Raw genomic sequence first — 18,437 nt, 5'->3', positions numbered from 1 at the left:
TAGCTTGAGAAACCGATTTGAGCATCTATTCTGGATCAATTTCGTATAAGACTAAAAGGAAGGCAGAATCTATTCACTATTTCTTTAGTACTAAAAAAGTTAAACTACAAAATCAACTATCGACAAAATTTTAGAATTACTATCCGTGGAACTTGATATATTTATTAATCTTGCATGTTTTCATTGTAGAAATTAATATAAAATATAGAGCATTATTCAGAATTAATAGTTATTTATATACTTTAGATTTTATTTCCAATTAAGCATCATGCCCTAAAAGATATAAAGGGAATAATGCATCCTTTGGATGCACTTCAATAAAGGGCAAATAAAAATTAATCTTTACCGAGCTAAAGCCTCAAATGAATGCCTTTCACCTTCAGCATAAGAAAAAGTGTTCCCTCACCATTATTATGAATAAAATATTCAACCGATATTAATAAAAAAATTATAAATAGCATCAAAATATAGGTGAATCTTCCTGTAATCAAAACATTGAATAAACTGGCTGTCGATACATTGATTTTAATTTTGACTAATCGCGTTCTTACACACAATTTGAATTTAAAAAGCAGAAGAACTTTAAAATGATTCTCGAGAACTAATACAAGCTTTCTGCATTTTAAAATAAATGAATTTCTAAATTTTCTGTTGATAATAGAAGAAATTTTTTCCAACGCCTGACGAAATTTTAAAATTAAGAATCACCCCCCTCCCCCTCCAAAAAACACATAAAAAGCGAAACGTATTTTTAAGCATCGATAAAAATTCTCCTTTCTTGGCAAGATGATATTTTGTTATAAATGACACAAGAATAAAAAACAACCTCGGCTTCCTACGCTTTTTAGCTGATGCGAAAAGGAAAGGAAAGCTTTCTTCTATTAACACTTCAAAGCGTATATTTGCTCATTAATCCAGAACGCTGAGTCGGCTGGATGCTTGAAGGCGGAAACCATTCATCTTTACGGAAGAGACTTGGTTCGAAATAGGCGCATTTCGGACTCAGCCGAATGGAAGGATTGCATGCAGCTGGGTTATGAACATTTGTATTGGAGAACCTCTAGCAGGCAAAATTTTAAACAGGTAAATTATGAAGTGAAGTTACTTTTGGCATGAAAAAGATACTACGATTAGGATTGCAGATGTTGAGATAAGCCTGCGAGGGTGTAGGCGTTTTCCGATATGGAAGCGAATAAGGAAGAGGTAATAGAAAATATTTACGACACACATTTAATAAGTTCCTCAAGAACATTAAAGTTTTTCTTTGACTCGAATATGTTGCTTGTTAAGCAAAACGAAATGGACATGCAAATCTCCGTGTTTTTTTTTTTTAATTTCTTTATAGACTACCCTTACACAAATTCATTAAGTTGAACAGTTTGGGAAAGTAATAACGGTTATTATCGTTTCCATAGCAAAAATAAAGGAAAATCTCAGCGTAACAAGTCGTTTGCATGATTTGTGCGAAAGTAAAGTAAGTTTAAATATCCGACATATGGCCATTTAAACCCTCCCACCCAACAATCTTTTCTACATTTTATTAGATGTCAAAGCTAGTTCTGGAATGTATAGTCACACTGGTTCAGGCTATACAATTTTTACAATGATTTTTCTTCCCTTTATCAGAACAGCATGTATGATTTGGATTTGGTTTTACGAGAAAAGGATCAGATTTGGTCAAATTGCTTTAAATATTTGGATACAAGCCGCATAAAACAACGAATATGAATGTATCAAGTTCAGAACATGTTAAAAGTACGACAATCCGATGCGCGGATTGTATAACGCGTGCACGATATACTAACAATAATGCGCGCACGATGTTCAATAGTTATATTTTATAGTTATAAATTAATAAAAATAACAAAGTTATGTTATATAAATTAAAGTTTTTGCTCAATAAGCATAAGCGGAATTCTATAAAATAACAGCTTAAAGAAGTTAATATAAGTAATCAACTTCAACAAGTTTCCAATGAATAGCAATAGTTTTTAGGATTGTTAAGACAACTTCAGATTGAGAAGTCCAGTAAGGTTAAAAAAACTGACGTTTTAGAAATTTACTTTAAAATGAAATGCTTAAATCACCAAATTTATAATTTTTTGCAATGCCAAATTTTCAACAACTCGGGTTTTTTTTAGCCGTATGATTTTAGAAATTTTAGAATTTGAGCAAGTACAATACAGAATGAAATTCTATAAATAATGAATAAGCAAATTTGTCCAAATTTTCGCATACTCAACTTTTTTAAAAGCTTTAAAAATATTTGAATATTTTTATTATAATACACATCAATTTGATCTTATTGGATTTTACCGCTTTTGAAATTAAGTAATACAAGACAAATCCAAACAGAAATAAATGAAAAAATTACATTTTGAAATGCAGCCTGCGCTAAACAGAAATATGCCGATGGTAACCGTTGTTTCGATTCGCTTTCATCGATATTCCCCCCCCCCCTCAAGAACAAGCAGTAAAATGAAAAATATTTAACTGCAACGAAGAATGCCATTCTCAGTATAAGAAGGTATATTCTCGCTATATCCACAATTATTCTGCTGATTTTTTCTAACAAATGTAAGGAAACTGCAGAAATCCGCTATCTGAAAAATACGTTTTCTAGAAATAATCATTAATAAAATGACCAATAGTTTAGATAATCACATACCACAAAATTATCTAATGAATTCTCAAATAAGATTTAGCAAAATATACTCAGGGCCTCAACGAACTAAATATCAAGAGAGCAAGTTGAAACGCATACACTCAAATAGTGAAGATTTAAACTACTCACATCATGCAGCCAAGAAATATTAAACGATATTTAATCGAAAAATGTTTAATTGAATATATTCCCCGACATATTTAAGATTAAAAAAATTAAACTGAAATATTTTATGGATCTTACCTCTCATAGTAGGACAAAGAACCAGTTCTTTTAATTTAGAGAATTTTGGTTAAAAAATTATTTAAAACACTTAAATGTAAATTCTATTACTAAACGATGAAGTTCACCACTTGAAGTAAAGTTAAAAGCCAAGAAAGAGCCAAGGAAAGACTGCTGTGCTTTTGAATAGAGTAGTACATTAAGTACAGAGCAGATTTGTACATCCTTATATATACCGCCCGCAGTTGTGGTCAGGGAAGTACAAAGTTACTAGAAATGCAGATCGCTGGCGAAACTTTATCTCTCAAATTTTTCGCCAAATAGTAAATAATTTACTTTATCACTTTATCGGGGAATTAGTTGTTTCCTTATTTTCATTATTTTTGCAATATTATTGACACATTTTAATAAATCATTAAAGTTATTTCGTTTCACCGTTTCTCAAAAGAAAACAATATATCTTTCAATATTCTGTAAAGCGTAGTTCGGCTAATGTTTTTCGAAAAGATATCTGTATCATCGTTCACATCTTTTAAAACTATCTAATGTTGGGATCTCATTTCTGCGAAAAAAATGCATGGATTTTTCGTCAAATACAGAATATTATAAAATCATATTTTACAAGACCTGAATGTTTATCTACTGAGCCTGGTAGCTTCTTTCCAGGGGTACTTAAAGGAAGCCTTTATTTCTTTTTTTAAAAGGAAAACTGTTCATTGCGAAACATCTGTAAGATGCGAAACTTTATCAACGATTTTATTGATAGAATCTTAAGGGTTTTCTCGGAGTCGAGAATAAACATTTAATACGTTTTTACATGTTGCACTTTTTGTTGGTTTCACTCGTCTTGAAGGTGTGCACAGCGTAGTCGGTGAAAACACTTTTTCAAACATTTTAGAAGTTAATAGAAATGACGAATCGAATAAATATTCACCAAACAAAACTAATTACTAATGCGATTAATAGTATCAAAAATATCAGCTGCTAAAAAAGTGAGAATAAAAAAGTACGAAAGATAATGGTTGCGAACTGAATGAAACCGAGTTGGCGGAGACGTAAAAGAAAAGCGCGCCAAATATTTGACCTTGAAGACCGGCTCTAGCCAAAGTGGAATTCATTATGTCAATCTTTTAGTTTTTTTTCGTTCGCTTTATTTACAAAATACTTAACATATAAGCACTTCTAACTTGAGAATAATTTTAAATACATATTGATAAAAAAGGATTTCTGTAATTCATGATAAATTTCTGCGCATTTTAACTATTTTAAAGTCGGAATTGATGGGGAACTCTTTCCCAACGCGGAGCGTCACATTTTATACCTTTTACAATACTGCCAAGTTAGGGTGAAACAGTATAGCTATGTTAGCTTGCTTTCACAGTTTGCCCCACCCCCTAACCAAAACTAGTTTTCGAGGTGGTTGCCATTTAAACTGCCTGAAAATTGTGATCATACAAAACCCGCCAAGACTGTAAAATTGAATTCTAATGTTGGCAATAAAAACAGGATATAGATAAGATCAGTTATGTATCCTAATACATATGCGAATTTCGTTTAAAAGTTTATCAAATTTTCAGTTTGAAATTTTTATGCTGATTAAAGTCTTTAACTTATAACCATTTCGGAAATACCAGTGAAATTACAATGATCAAATCGATTTCAAAAACATCCGAATGCTTAAAAAGTGAAAATAATTAGATTTTCCAAATTTTTCCTAGAAGTTTCGTTTAAAATAGCGGTGGAATTTAATTTAAACGATGCACAAACTTTTCGATATACTCGCGTTGATTTTTGTAAATTTTGAAACTATTTTTGAAACGAGCCATCTACTTGCAATTTGGATTATTTAAATATTTTTTTAAAGTTTTGACATCAGTTTGATTATGTTATGGTATACAGTAATTATATACGAAGTTCAAAAAGTAACACGAGTAACCATTGCAAAAATATTTTTGGTATATTATTAAAATTTGTTAAAAAAACGAAAATTTCTGAATTATAGGTATTGGACAGCATTGAGAAAAAAGGAACTTGTAAACATTGTTATAACTTTATATGGGGATGACGATCATATGTTGCTAAAAATATTCACCGAGTTTTTCGGAAAAATCGGTGAACACATATTCTTCACTGAATACATCTTAATTTTTAGTGAATTAAGACTTAAGGTACAACACATTTGTCATCCGATTTAGCAATTCTTTATAAATGTAAATTCAGGTGGCATTCGCAATCAAAATAAATATTAGAAGAATTATCTTCCCGATATGAATTTTATAAAATTGAGAATAATATAAGAATAATTATATGTTTCGGATCAGAAAAAGAAATATATGAATCGAATTCGGAAAATAATGCTTCGTATAAAATGCATCTCAAAATCACTAACATCAAGTAGTCATTAACCTTAAAGTTAGATTTTTGGCTCTTAATATATTCTCATTATTTAAATTTAAATTCAAGATACAGTTTAAAATTACTTACAGTTATGAAAAGAGACTTGTAAAATTACGAGAAAGAAACAACACTTGAAAAAGTAAATTCATAAGCACATACAAGCAAAGAGTTCATCACAAGCACATTGTACCAGCAGCATATGCATTCAGATGCTAATATTTCCACATGCATAAGAAGGAAAGTTCATTAAAATATAGCAGCGCACCCTTAAAACATTCGGTGTAAATCTGTTCACCTTAACACTTCATTATCGAAATTCGTGGGTGATTTCCTCTTCGCTTTTATACAATGTTGGAGTAACGATTCAGATTCCTCATCTTTAAATTACAAAGTTTGCGCAGGCAATAAATTGTTAATTTCGCTCAATCACCGCATGAGACTTTATACAAGGTCATTGCCCGTCTACCGATAGAAATAATCAAGTCTAAATCTCCGCGTGGATTCTGTTCCCTCACGATCCAATTCGGATTAATGAAAGTGAAATTCCAGTCCGCTTGTAAATTTATTTTCCGATAAAAGAATAATTTACTTTAGGTCTTTAACTTTTATTTTTCTGTCTAGGATTGTTTTTATAAAGCTTCCCAAATTGCTTCTCCGAATTTCGAGGGGAAATTAGAACTGGGAAATTAGGGGGAGGACTGGGGAAATTAGAAACTAGTCCATTTACTACTGCATCTCACGATTTTCATGGTCTGTTGTGAAGAAACTTTGTTAAATATATTTGAACTTGCTTACAAACGTTTAATCTAAATAGAGATTTAACAAATCAACTCTGCGTGATTCGTATCTAATCAAACCCAACTAATTAGATAACCTCTTTATTACATCTATAATATAGCAAAGGAGACGCCATCGAATTCTATGGATGGTTCAAATTTTAAGCGAGTTGTTGCAAAGAATGTTAAAAAAATGACAGGGGGTTAAAATTTATCCGATATTAATACTATTTCATTGACATATATCGCATTTAGTGTTGCATCAGTATATTGTTATTTAATATCAAAATGAAATAAAGAACGATAAATAGGAGTTTAGTGAAACAAAACGGGACGGAATAAAATAATTTATCATTTGCGTACCAAGTAGTAACTAATATCACAATTATCTTTACCGTATGAAAATACCCAATTGAAACCATTCCGATTTGGCAAGTACTTTATTGCGAATGTTATTTTAAGTTCTAAATAAAATTCTTCACATCTCTTGTTCGGAAAAATACTTTGCAGAAGTTTGTTTAGGCTCAGTGAAACAAAAACATTATTATACAGCTTAGAATCAATATTTTATTAATCGTTTTGGAAGTGGATATGAATTCCAATTTCATGGCAAAAGAAATAAAATTCAGTACAAGATTAATGAATTTGGAAAATATTTTATCATGGATATAGGAAATGTCAGCAGTCAACACAGGAAATCTTCAGTTTAAAAAAAAATCAGAATTTCAAATTACACATTTGATTGAAAACATACTGGATTTTAAGATTTAGAGTTTACAGTGCTTAACAAAATTTGCCAGCATATTTTAGGCAATCGCTACCTGAAAGACAATTTTGCAAGATTTTTTTCTAACAGAATATTAGACAAATAATATTCATTTCTTAATTAAATCTTGTTTAAGAGTTAATACGATTAGTAAGTGCTTAAGCAAATGTTTCGCTAGTTTCAACTGTATTTTCTTTCAAACTTATTGAAAATATTAGGGAAGTTTGCAGTCTTTCACTATTTAAACGACGATTTTCTTCCTTTTGTTTATACTTAATTTTGCTTTGACGAAATTAAAAACATTTCGAAAAAATCATTTTTATATCACTCCGCATATCAATAACCTTGATAAATGGGGATTCGGGAAGATTTAGATTATTTTTTTTTATTTCGATTTACACGTGCTAGATATCATTCAGACATTTGGAGCTAGATTAAAACTTTGCGTTTTTTTCACAAAAGGCAAAAGTATACGTTTTTTTCGTATTGACTATATTTGCACACATTTTTTTTGTGTTGTTTCGGTTAATTTAATAAATTTTAAAAAGCCTATTAATTTATAAACATACATCGCATTTTTAAGTACAAAGCAGAAATTTATGTATTTATTTTATGGAAACTTCAAATTTTCTTTCATTTTAACGGCGGAGAAGATATTGCCTAAATTATCAATACCTTGAAGCCAAGAAAGTGATTGAAAGATTTAATTTTTTTTCTGTTTCCCTTCTTTAGCCCCTCCGAAAATTAAAAAGAGGATGAACGAAAATACGTTTAAATTAGCCGACCTATTATTTTGGTGAAAATGCCTTTCACAAATTTTCTATATGTATTAAAATTAAAAAAGAATTTTATGTAACGAGTCATAGAAGTTTTTAAAGTACCCAATTAACATTTTACGATGCAATTTCGAGTTTTGCTTTATTCAAACTTAAAGATTGATTAAAAAAAACAAAACAGTTCGAGTTTAACTACCATTATGTATTCTTGCGTTGACTTATAACTTTTTATTTAGCATTAAATTTATATGCTTTAAGAATTGAGGAGAAATTAAAAAAAAATGATTAAAATATTAGCATAATATATATTAAAGCATAAAATATTAGGTACACAACACAGTCACAAGCCAAAGATTACTTAAAACAATAACTACATACTTTACCAAACAAGCAATAATCACAAGTGTCTTTAACACAAGATTTGATATCTTAACACCGCCACCAACACGTTTCAATAAATCTCAAACGCCAACCCAAGGTGTTAACTCATTATCGTTTGTGTTTCCGCAATTAATGGTAACAACTAAATCAATGGCCTTACCTCGGATGCAAGCCGTCAACAACACATGTGATACCTTTCAACTGTAACAAGTAGCATTCATCCCTTGCTTAAAAGCACTTCTCTGGAACACGCCGGCTGCTCAGAGCATTGCGCTGAACTGGAAAACAACAAGCGTAGAGCGACAGTTACAGGGAAAGTGAACTAGCAACCAATTTCATTGTCAAATGATCCTAGATGCCCAAAACGAACGCGTTTTAGGGAAGAGATGGAGCGAGCATGGGGAAAAGGGAGGGGGAAATCAACATGTTGGAATATTTATGCGAGTTCCTAGGCTACACAGAGAGGTTCACAAAGCGAACAGAGGATGTCTGTTGGAAGTTCATGTTTTTCCCTCTCGGTTAGGGTAGTTTTCACTGCGAAATATCCGTTTTTGTGAAATTTGTTAGAAGCGTTTTTTAATTATGCTCGGGTCACGATTTTTATTTTTGTCGAATAGATTTGCTAATCAGTGTGTGAACTGGGTTCTTCTAGAACAAAGAGATTTTTTTATTTTTACGGTATGCCTATTTAAAATTCGATTTCGTTAGTGAAAAGAGTGTTTCGCGTAATTTTGAGATAAATTTTTATTGTAAATTAGACACGATAGATAGATTTAATTACAAATAGATAAATAATTTTTGATAGCTCTTAATATGCATCTAATATATCTCAATTTCGTAAAATTTAAAAAAAAAATGGAGCAATTCAAGATGAGTGCAAATACTATTTAAGCAAGTATTTCTTAATCAAAATACAAATATTTAAAATGCACTGGATAATATTGAAGACTTAATCATTATTTTAGCCTTAAATACTATTTGATTACATATTATGAGCTTTTTTACTCGGAAAAATATAGTTAATCTAAAACTGAAATTTAGGATATGACAGACTTGGAATGAAAGCGAGAAATCATCATTTTGAAATTCAAGTATTGAATTTTTATTTTATGTATGATAAAATTGATTTAAAATTCAGGTACTGAATTTTTATTTTATGTTTGATAAAATTGATTTAAAATTCTAAAAAAGAATTTTCTATTCATATCTTTTTAAAACATCTTCATATCTAGAAATTCAGATTTTGGAAACGAAAATCTGCTATTGTAAATTTTGAAATCCATATTGTATTCAAGCATTTTAACAAACCATTTTCAAAAAGAGAATTTCACTTACTAAAATGAAATAAATAAAAAAAATTAAAATAAAATAAATAAAGAAATACAAAATTGTTCGTTCTTTCTTTAAAATTTTTCACATTATTCCAAATTTTATATTTTTCTCTATTCCTGCAGATTTATTTGGCTCTCTCGATACTTGTAACAAAATATAATCTCAATATTTGTAACAAAATATGGGCGTTGCGATAAAAATATTAGATTTCAGAAGAAAAAAAATCCAACTTCAAAGAAATTCTGTTAAATCTTTTCATATGTGAATAAAATAAAATAAAGATGTTTGTCAAAGTAAATAGTAATTTTTCATTAAATATCATCGAAAATATCTTGAATTCGAAATGCAGAAAATATAGAATAGAAAGTGTTGATTAATGTGTTGATGGAATTTAGATTATCTATAGAAAACTATACCAAAAGAGTTATCATATCTTTGCTATCAGATTACTCAATAATGTTATACTGAAGTTAAAAAAAATATTGTAAAATCATTTTTCTTGTAATTTTTTATGAAAACAACTGTATCTCAAAACGTTTATTTTGTCGCTAGTTTTAAAATGTATAATGTACCAGGTATTCATTGTTTTAGTTGTAACGTAAACATTCACAATAACAGCTTCAGATAATAGTCTTGACAAATCATCGATGGCACTGACCAACTTCTACTCTTTTCAAGGAATCGCAGGAATAGTAGTGCAAACGGAGAGGGGGCCCTTTTATGAATAACTGGAGGGATTGATCTCTCCGAAACTTCTCGCGTACTCTTTAATAAAGGTATACCCTCCCCCTCCCCTGCATTAAATTGTAGACCTTGAGCAAAGTCTGTGAATATCATATTTTTACTTTTACTCATAAGATCTCTGCGTCTCGTACTATAGTAAAGAAAAACTAGTATTAATGTATTAATTGCAGAACATTGGCGAGCAATAGTTACGAAATATAGATCCTAGCAAGAATCTATTGTTTTTATTAAACCTATCGTATGACCTTTGGCAATTAATCGTTGGCACGTTGTTAATACACAAGTATAAGAAAATCCAATATGAAATCTGGATGTCTCTTTTCTGACCGATTGAATCCAAAATTTGACACAGGACTGCAAAGGTAGTTGCAAGATCACATATCAAATGCTATTTATTTAAGTCATCACGTTTACAGGGATGCAAGCCGGCGTCCTGGCACAGGGGTAGAGCGTCTTCTCCGTGATCTGGGTGTCCTGGGTTCCAGTCCCGGTTTGGGCATGGTTGTTCTATCTGTGAGATGTGTGAATGTGCCCTTCTGTAAAAAGGGGTTGGACAAGCGAATGTGTGATGCGGGAGTAGCAAAGTCGTACTCTTGGCCTTAGTTGGCGCTACTAAGAAAACAAGAGACGCCTCCAACGGCTTAAATCGCTGTATTCGTAACAGCGGGTTTGTTCATGGAAAGTGCCATAAGAAACAACAAAAGTAAAGACTTACACATGGTAAAGCCCTTGTAAGATTCTGTTATAAATCTGACAGGGATCTATATTTTAGATGCTAAGCCTATGAATGAAATTTAATTTACCTAACTTTTTCACTTTGTAGTCATTGTGTTCGCTTGTACTCGGACAGCTGGACAGATAGATTTCTTTAAATAGATTCCATTAAAAATTTGACAGAAATATACACATCTGGAATATTTGCAAATAAAATTTTATGTGTCTATCTCAAAACGATTCTGAGTTATTATGTTCATAGACAGGAAAGCACAATGCCAAAAATGCCATTTTTTTTTTAAAACTCAAAGTGGTCTAAAACGTTGAAATACGTCAAAATTTCGTATAAATTTTGAATTTTTTGACGATTGCTATACTTTTTCTATTTCTTCGTAAGTGAAAAACTAAAAATGCTTGAGAAAAAGTGACAAGCGTTTAAAAAATGTACATTATTATTTGTATTAATTAGTTCATTATTCCAGGTTCTTACACTTCAGATAATTATCCAACTTAAATTAATTGCTGATAATATTCTATTTTTGTAATTCTGCATGATAGAAAAAAGATAGTTAAGGCATATTATTTTAATTTGATTATTATTTATATTATTGTAACATAATTACTTAAGATGAGATAAATATTCTTTTTCTGCATGAGATATTTAAATTTTAATGACTAATATTGTATTAACAATACAACAGTTATTTATTCAACATGAAAAATAAAATTACTATATATGAAATATGCAATCTAAAACTATTTCTGTTTGCACCATTTATTTGATATGCCTTCTAACTGCAGTTTTTTCTTATTCCTTCCAATTTGATCAAGATTACAGAAATTATTTTTGCTTCACTTTCTTCCGCAGATGACGTCACGGTTACTCAAAGCGTTTCTAGGTGCGCTTTTATTTCGATTTTTTCCGGATTATCTACTTGGTATGTTATAAATGGGCGGAACATAAAAGTTCAGAAATATAAGTTTTAATATTTAAATATAATTTGAACATATAAAATCTGAGGGAAGCAATAAAAAATTCTATAATCTAGAGAATACTTTAAAGATGGTAACATAAAAGCAAGGTAATGTTGAATCTAGTGAATCGATTACATTACATTTCCAGGATAATGTCTCTTGCTTTTTGTCTTAAAAATAACCTTTTAAATAACTGTAAAAGGATAAAAAAAATATTAGGATAAGAATTTACATAGTAAGAAAATTTCTGAAACTCAAAACGACGTATTCACTGTTTTTTTTAACTTTGAACTTTAATTTAAAGAATAATTTAATTTAGTTTAAAGAACAAGTATTGGGACCGCATTCCAATCCTAAAGTATTAGACCTTGAACTACAACGAACATGGAACTGGGCTACATGGAATTATTTAATTCTACATCTTACGCTAAATTCATTTCCGAGTGCATTCAGATTACCCTTATCTTAGCGCACATATTTGATACAATGGACCCACTGTTTCCTCATCGCTGGTTAACAATACATTAATTGTCTTACAATAATTTTATTTAGTATTTTCAAACCATTGTTTGAAGATTCGATTCAAACTGATATTCACCTGTGGTAAATGACAACGCCTTATGATAGGGTTAGAACAGGAAAATAAAATAAAAAGTTGCCATTCTTTGTTTAATGAAGCTTAACTTTTCGAACCATTGAAAGGAGCAGTCTCGAGTATTGTTAACAGATAAAGAGTTATTTCTGCAAGAGAGTCAGTCGGTTGCTTGTCATTCTTCCGGTGAAAGATTCCATATCGAGACAAAGATAGTTACGCATAGTTGACCGCATGCGTTGTAGGGCTTGGCTTCGAAGAATATGGTCAGCAATTACATTTAGAAGTCATTAGACGGCATTATTTCGATAGGAAAAGATAAGAAATTGTTTTGACTTCTTCGATGAGTGCACAAATTATTACTGATGTAAAGCAAAATCAGCGGGAGTGCCCTTTCCCCGACTTTTTCATATTCTTCATGGCATGTTAAGCTTGATCATTAAATGAAGGGAACAGGGTATGCTGTTTTGATCAATATTTTTTTCTCGTTGATAATTTGGTTCCAAAATTCGAGCTGGATACACAGTTTTAATATTAAGCACGATTTTAAGTAAAAGGAATAGAACATGTCACTTAGAACAGCAATTTTCCTCACTGACAATTCAAGCTGGATATTTATCAAAATACGACATTTTTTCTCTCTCCAACATTTTTAAGAAATGAAATGTCGAAGTCGAAAAACAGCTTCCAAATTTTTTAAAAATCGAAATTTAAAATATTTTTCTGAAATAATTAAGTGTAGAAATGATGATCGTCGATGAATTTACCAAATTTTTTGCAACGGATAAAAATATTACATAAATTTCTAGAAATATTTGGTACCAATCATACTGCGAAAATATGAAAACATTATTAAAAATATAAAAAAAAAATATATAAATGAGCATCCAATCTTGTAACAATAATTTTTCCATCTCCAACATTTTCAAGAAATAAAATTTGGAAAAACAGTTTTTATTTTAAATTTTTATTAAAAATAAAATAAAAAATATTTCTCTAAATATTTATTTCAATATTTTTAAAATCAAATTTAAAGTATATTTCTGAAATATTTAAATGTAGAAATGATGAACATTGATGAATCTATCAAATTTTTTTTTGCAACAGATAAAAATATTACTTAGTTTCTAAAAATATTTAACACAGATCTCATTGCGAAAATATGAATACATTATTAAAAATATAAAAAAAAGTATAAATGGAATGTTAGTTTAAGAATTTCAATAAAGAGATTAAATTGTTCAAAAATTCATATTTTTGAAAAATAGGTTTTTCCAGCAAGATAAAAAAAAAGTTCGAATAAATGTTTTAGACTGAAAAATTAATTTTCTGGTTAAATAATATTTTTGATAATTTTTGATTATATTATTTAATATTTATTTGCTACTAGCCACCTCTTGCGACTAACTTGTTCCCTAGGAATATTATCTTTCATGGCTATTATACTTTTGTTGTGGAATGCTTGCATTTAAAATTTTACTTAGTTATTTGACTGAAGAGTAAGAGAAAGTCAGATTGAAAAGTAAGAATTTATCAGGAATTAGTCTATTACAAATTAATGTTCTTGGAAATCAAAAATATGTATAAACTAATGCTAAAATATGAAATCCATTATTTCATACAACATAAGTTATTTCTTAAAACAAACAACAACAACAAACAACTAATATGATTTATTAGTTATTTATAAAATAACTAATAAATCACAATATGTTATTTCATATAATAACTAAGAATTGTATAAATTACAAAATTATATACTTTAACAGTAATATATAAACTACGAAAGGAAAGCTGACGTGAAAATTCTTTTTTCGAATTCATTTATTGTTTAAAGGAAGCAATTTTTTTATGTTAATTTTTACATTGGTAAAATCACGCGATTGTACTGTTTGATGAAATAATAAAATTCGAGTAAATTTCATTTTAACAATGAAAGCATGGTGTGTCAAACTGATTGTGCATCAAATTAAATTTTAAAAATTAAAAAAAATAAATATGGAATATGAACAGGATATAAACAGAAATGAAGGTGAAGATAATTTTATGTGTTTTAACGTATTGTGAAAAAATTATTTTTAGAGGTTGTATGTTTGGAAGATATAGCTGAAAAACAACAGAAGATTGCTTAAATTTTCCAAAGCAATCATTTAATGAAAATAAACCCTACCAGTATCTCCCATCTTAGTTAAACAAAGGGGAACAACTGTCGTCAAGAGAGCTGTTGACGAAGTTGAAAAAGCAATATGCGGGCCTTCCCTTCGAAAGCAATCAACATTTTTATTTGTTTGCGAAGTCCCCTCCTGAGAGATCACCAATAGAGACTATGGGATTTACTTTTCCCCATCGGAAAAAAGTAACTGTTTGCCATAGATACCCCACAGAGAAAGAAAGAAAGAGAAAAAAAAAAAAAAAAAAAAAAACAAGATAAATTTGTTATTGTGAAGAGGTAAGGAAAAATAGTTTAATCGAAAAAAATGATATCCTGAATTCTATTATTATACAAAAAATAGGAAATCAAGATTTCGAAGAATTTCCATGTCTCTTGATATCTATATTCAATGAAATACGATGAATGAAATTTTGTAATGATCATTGCACTGTGGTGACGCACTAGAGCATATATATCTTTATGCAATTTGCATTTCTCATTTGATATTAAATTTAAATTGTTTTAACATTGGCAATAGCCTTTTACCAAATTGAATTTACATTACTGCCGGGTTTACATTCAGCCGTTATTAGACGGTCAGTATGCAACGCATGCGTAGAAAGGGACTGATTTATTTTGCCACTATTTCATAAGATAGATGCATTGTCATTTTGGCGTCCCTGATTTTTTCTTTTTCACTGCATATCTTATTAAAATGATGGATATTTACTCAAAAATTTTCTTATTTTACATGATAAAATAAGAAAAAAATAAAAGGTCAACATACTTAAATTTGAATAACTATAGAAAAAAAATGGCAAATAAAATGGGGGGAAAATACACAATCAGAAAGAACAAAGAGCAAAAAAATGTAGGAATTAATTTAAGATAAGTGATCCCTTCTTTCACGCAAAAAAAAAAAAAACAAAAAAAACCAAATTCTACAAATGCATACGCAATGACAAAAATACAATACAGCGGCATGTAGTTGTCACGTCGGGACAATTATTTGCCATTGACTTAACAGCATTTTTCGGCCTTTCTACGCATGCGCTGCCTATTGAACGGCTTGTAACAGGTCGAGTGTAAACCTGGCATAATATTAATTTTACTTTAAATATTAAATTCAGAAAGATCCTTTGTTTTATTAGGTAATGGAGTAAAACCTGATTAAATAAAATAAAAATGTAATCTTTCCCAAATAAATTTTTGGTTAGAATTCACTTTGAAGATTGTTTAGAAATGTGATTTGTATAACTGCTATTAATTTGTTACTTTAATAAATTATTACTACTATTATTAGTAAAATACCATCCATTAATTTAACTGTTATCTAATTTTAGGTCTTTTAAATTATTCGCAGTATATTTAAAATATGCTAGTTCTTCAGTGAATCACTGAGAATTACTGAAATAAGGAATTCACATGCAATTCCTGCTTTATAAAAAACAATTGAAAAGAAAGAAATGCTGCATGAATGATAGATCTAATTAGAATATCTGGATATAAATAGACGTAATAAGTAGTATAATAATAATAATAAAAATATAAGAGGCAAATGAGATGGGATCTTTTATTGCCTATCTTATAAACAAAGGAGATGGAAAACACTTTCAGGGGAATAAACAAAATAAATGGGTTGTTTTGAATTTTTTAAAAAAACTGTATCTTGTGATGGTATTGTCATAATAAAGATAATATACTCTGCTTTTTTATAGGTATATCTCTTTATACTAAAAAAAAGCCGAGAATCATGAAGTAAAAAAAGAGAGAAAGAGAAAGATGAAAGAAATATATATTAAAAACATATTTTTTTCAAAACCTATTTACTGCAAGAGTTTTAAGTATATAAATTCTACTGTAAGTGATAAACATAAGTTTTTAAAGAAAATTGTCCTATTAATTCTTTGACTCCCAACTGCTGTAAGCGCTTCACATGAGCGGTTGGCAATGGCGATCGTTAGGGACTGAATACTTTTTCGCGCAATATGAATCTTGTTGGCAGCATATTAACATATTATACTATAGTACTTAATCCAATTACTATTATATTGTCCACTCCAAAGCGGATATGAACATGTTTTTTTTATTTCCTACATATATTGTTATGTTTTAAAAAGCCATATTTTGGTAATGATATTTTATGCATTTGTATATTGAAGATTGAAAAAATTTAACAAATAAGATGTAAATAACCTAAATATTCTGTATATAAATAAAAACTTACTTTTAAGAAAGAATAATAATAAAGAAATTAATAGAAAAACTGCTTAGGATAAATCTCAAAACAAGTATCAACACATTAGAAGATGGTGCATTTTGTACACTCATATGGAATATTACTCATTCATTTATGTTTCTTGCAGACAACATATTTTTCGTCTTTTCAAGTTGCCCGCTGCATTTAAAAATTTCGAACGAAAATATCTATATATCAGAGGAAATGGCAGGCTGAACCAAACCAAATAACCAACCAAAATGACCAAATAAAGGAAATTTCATTTGTTTCTTGTTGTTAAATAGAGGTTTGAAGTTTCTGTAAGTGTTGGATGTATACGATAGAAACAATTCTCAAACATACACATGAGACAGTAGTAAAAAGTAACAGTAGAAAAGTCTTCGCCTGACACACATATGCGCCAATACGAGTTCAAGGGACAATACGAGTTACGACAATATATACGACAATATGCGCGAATACGAGTTATATTTGTTGGACTCGTATACGCGCGCATAGCTGTCAAGTATTAAAGTTAAGAATAAATATATCAGCCTCTTCATTCCGTTTTTAAAAATATATTTATTTATAGCGTTTCCATTTAAAATATTTTAGAATATTCCGTTTTTTAAAATATTAAATATTTTCATTGCATTTCCAATGAATATATTTATTTTCTTTTTATATTATACCTCCTTTGATTCTGATATATAGAAAAAAAGAAAAAGGAAATTTGCAATACTAAGTTTTTAAGATTCATCCTTTCAGAAATATTTCAAATTAGTTTATATAAGCATTAAAAAGTTAAAATTTGGTGCTATAATAAACACAATTTGGTCCTAACGTCTATGCCATGCCAATATGAGGATGACAGATTTGACGTGCACCAATCCCTTACATTCGGATTTCTATTGGAACCATACCTTAGACACTCGATTCTGTCAATATAAAAGCTAATACTCAATCGTCAAATCACTTCAATCTCATCAAATTATAAAGTTAAATACAACTTTTAATGTTAAAATACTCGTTTATTTTTACTTCTAAAAAGGTCAAAGCATCGCCAAGAGAAGTAATTGATGTAATCGGATCTTTGTAGAATCTAGAAATCGTCAAGTAAACAAATAATATTGACATTTTTTGCATAAACTAAAATTTGCCATGTAAACCTAGGGATCGTAAAAATAAACAACTACCGAAATTATTTAAAGATATTAAAAGCAAAGGTTTAATTTAATTGATATACATTGTAATACCGGATAAAAATCGGATTAGAGTTTGGACCGTAATGCTTTTTTCATATTTTTTTATTAAATGTTTCTTTATTTTTATTTTCTTTATTTATTATTCCTTTTTATGCATTTGGACCTGACTCTGACTCATCAAAGTTCATTCATCTTGGGTTTCGTGGAATATCACACATACAGAAGGCCATTATCTCTTAATTTCATGCTTCTTTTAACATCCGATATAACGGAAATGCTTCTTCTAAAACGAATTACGAAGCAGTCACCCACATCCGCCAGTGGGCGTAATACAGCATACCAACATGACACCATTTCCAGTACAAAAATTGTGACACCGTCTTTCTCTTTTCCTAATGATATAATGCAATCTTATTTCAGATTAATCGTGATTGGAAGATTCCGTTTATTGAAAAAGATTGATTTAACTTTAAAAAACATGAAGAGAAGAAAATTGTGCTTCCAGATATTATTTTTTAATTT

At 29.5% G+C, this 18,437-nt stretch overlaps 1 protein-coding gene across 4 annotated transcripts in view; it reads right to left on the bottom strand.

The window, feature by feature from the left end:
• LOC129970612 (uncharacterized) overlaps window positions 1–18,437 on the bottom strand; it is a 99,034-nt gene that overhangs the window by 25,194 nt on the left and 55,403 nt on the right. The window contains exon 1 of one of the 4 annotated variants that reach the window (XM_056084474.1): window positions 8,144–8,299. The exons of 1 other annotated variant lie outside the window; for it this stretch is intronic. The gene's annotated coding sequence lies outside the window, so the exon portion shown is untranslated. Of the gene's footprint in view, window positions 1–2,908; window positions 2,932–7,980; window positions 8,113–8,143; window positions 8,300–18,437 lie in introns of those variants that run through there. 2 more of the 4 variants (XM_056084476.1, XM_056084477.1) reach the window with 2 other exon arrangements.

Source organism: Argiope bruennichi, chromosome 1 (assembly GCF_947563725.1).
Source record: "Argiope bruennichi chromosome 1, qqArgBrue1.1, whole genome shotgun sequence".
Taxonomy (NCBI): domain Eukaryota; kingdom Metazoa; phylum Arthropoda; class Arachnida; order Araneae; family Araneidae; genus Argiope; species Argiope bruennichi.
This window is presented reverse-complemented; position numbering and strand designations above follow the sequence as displayed.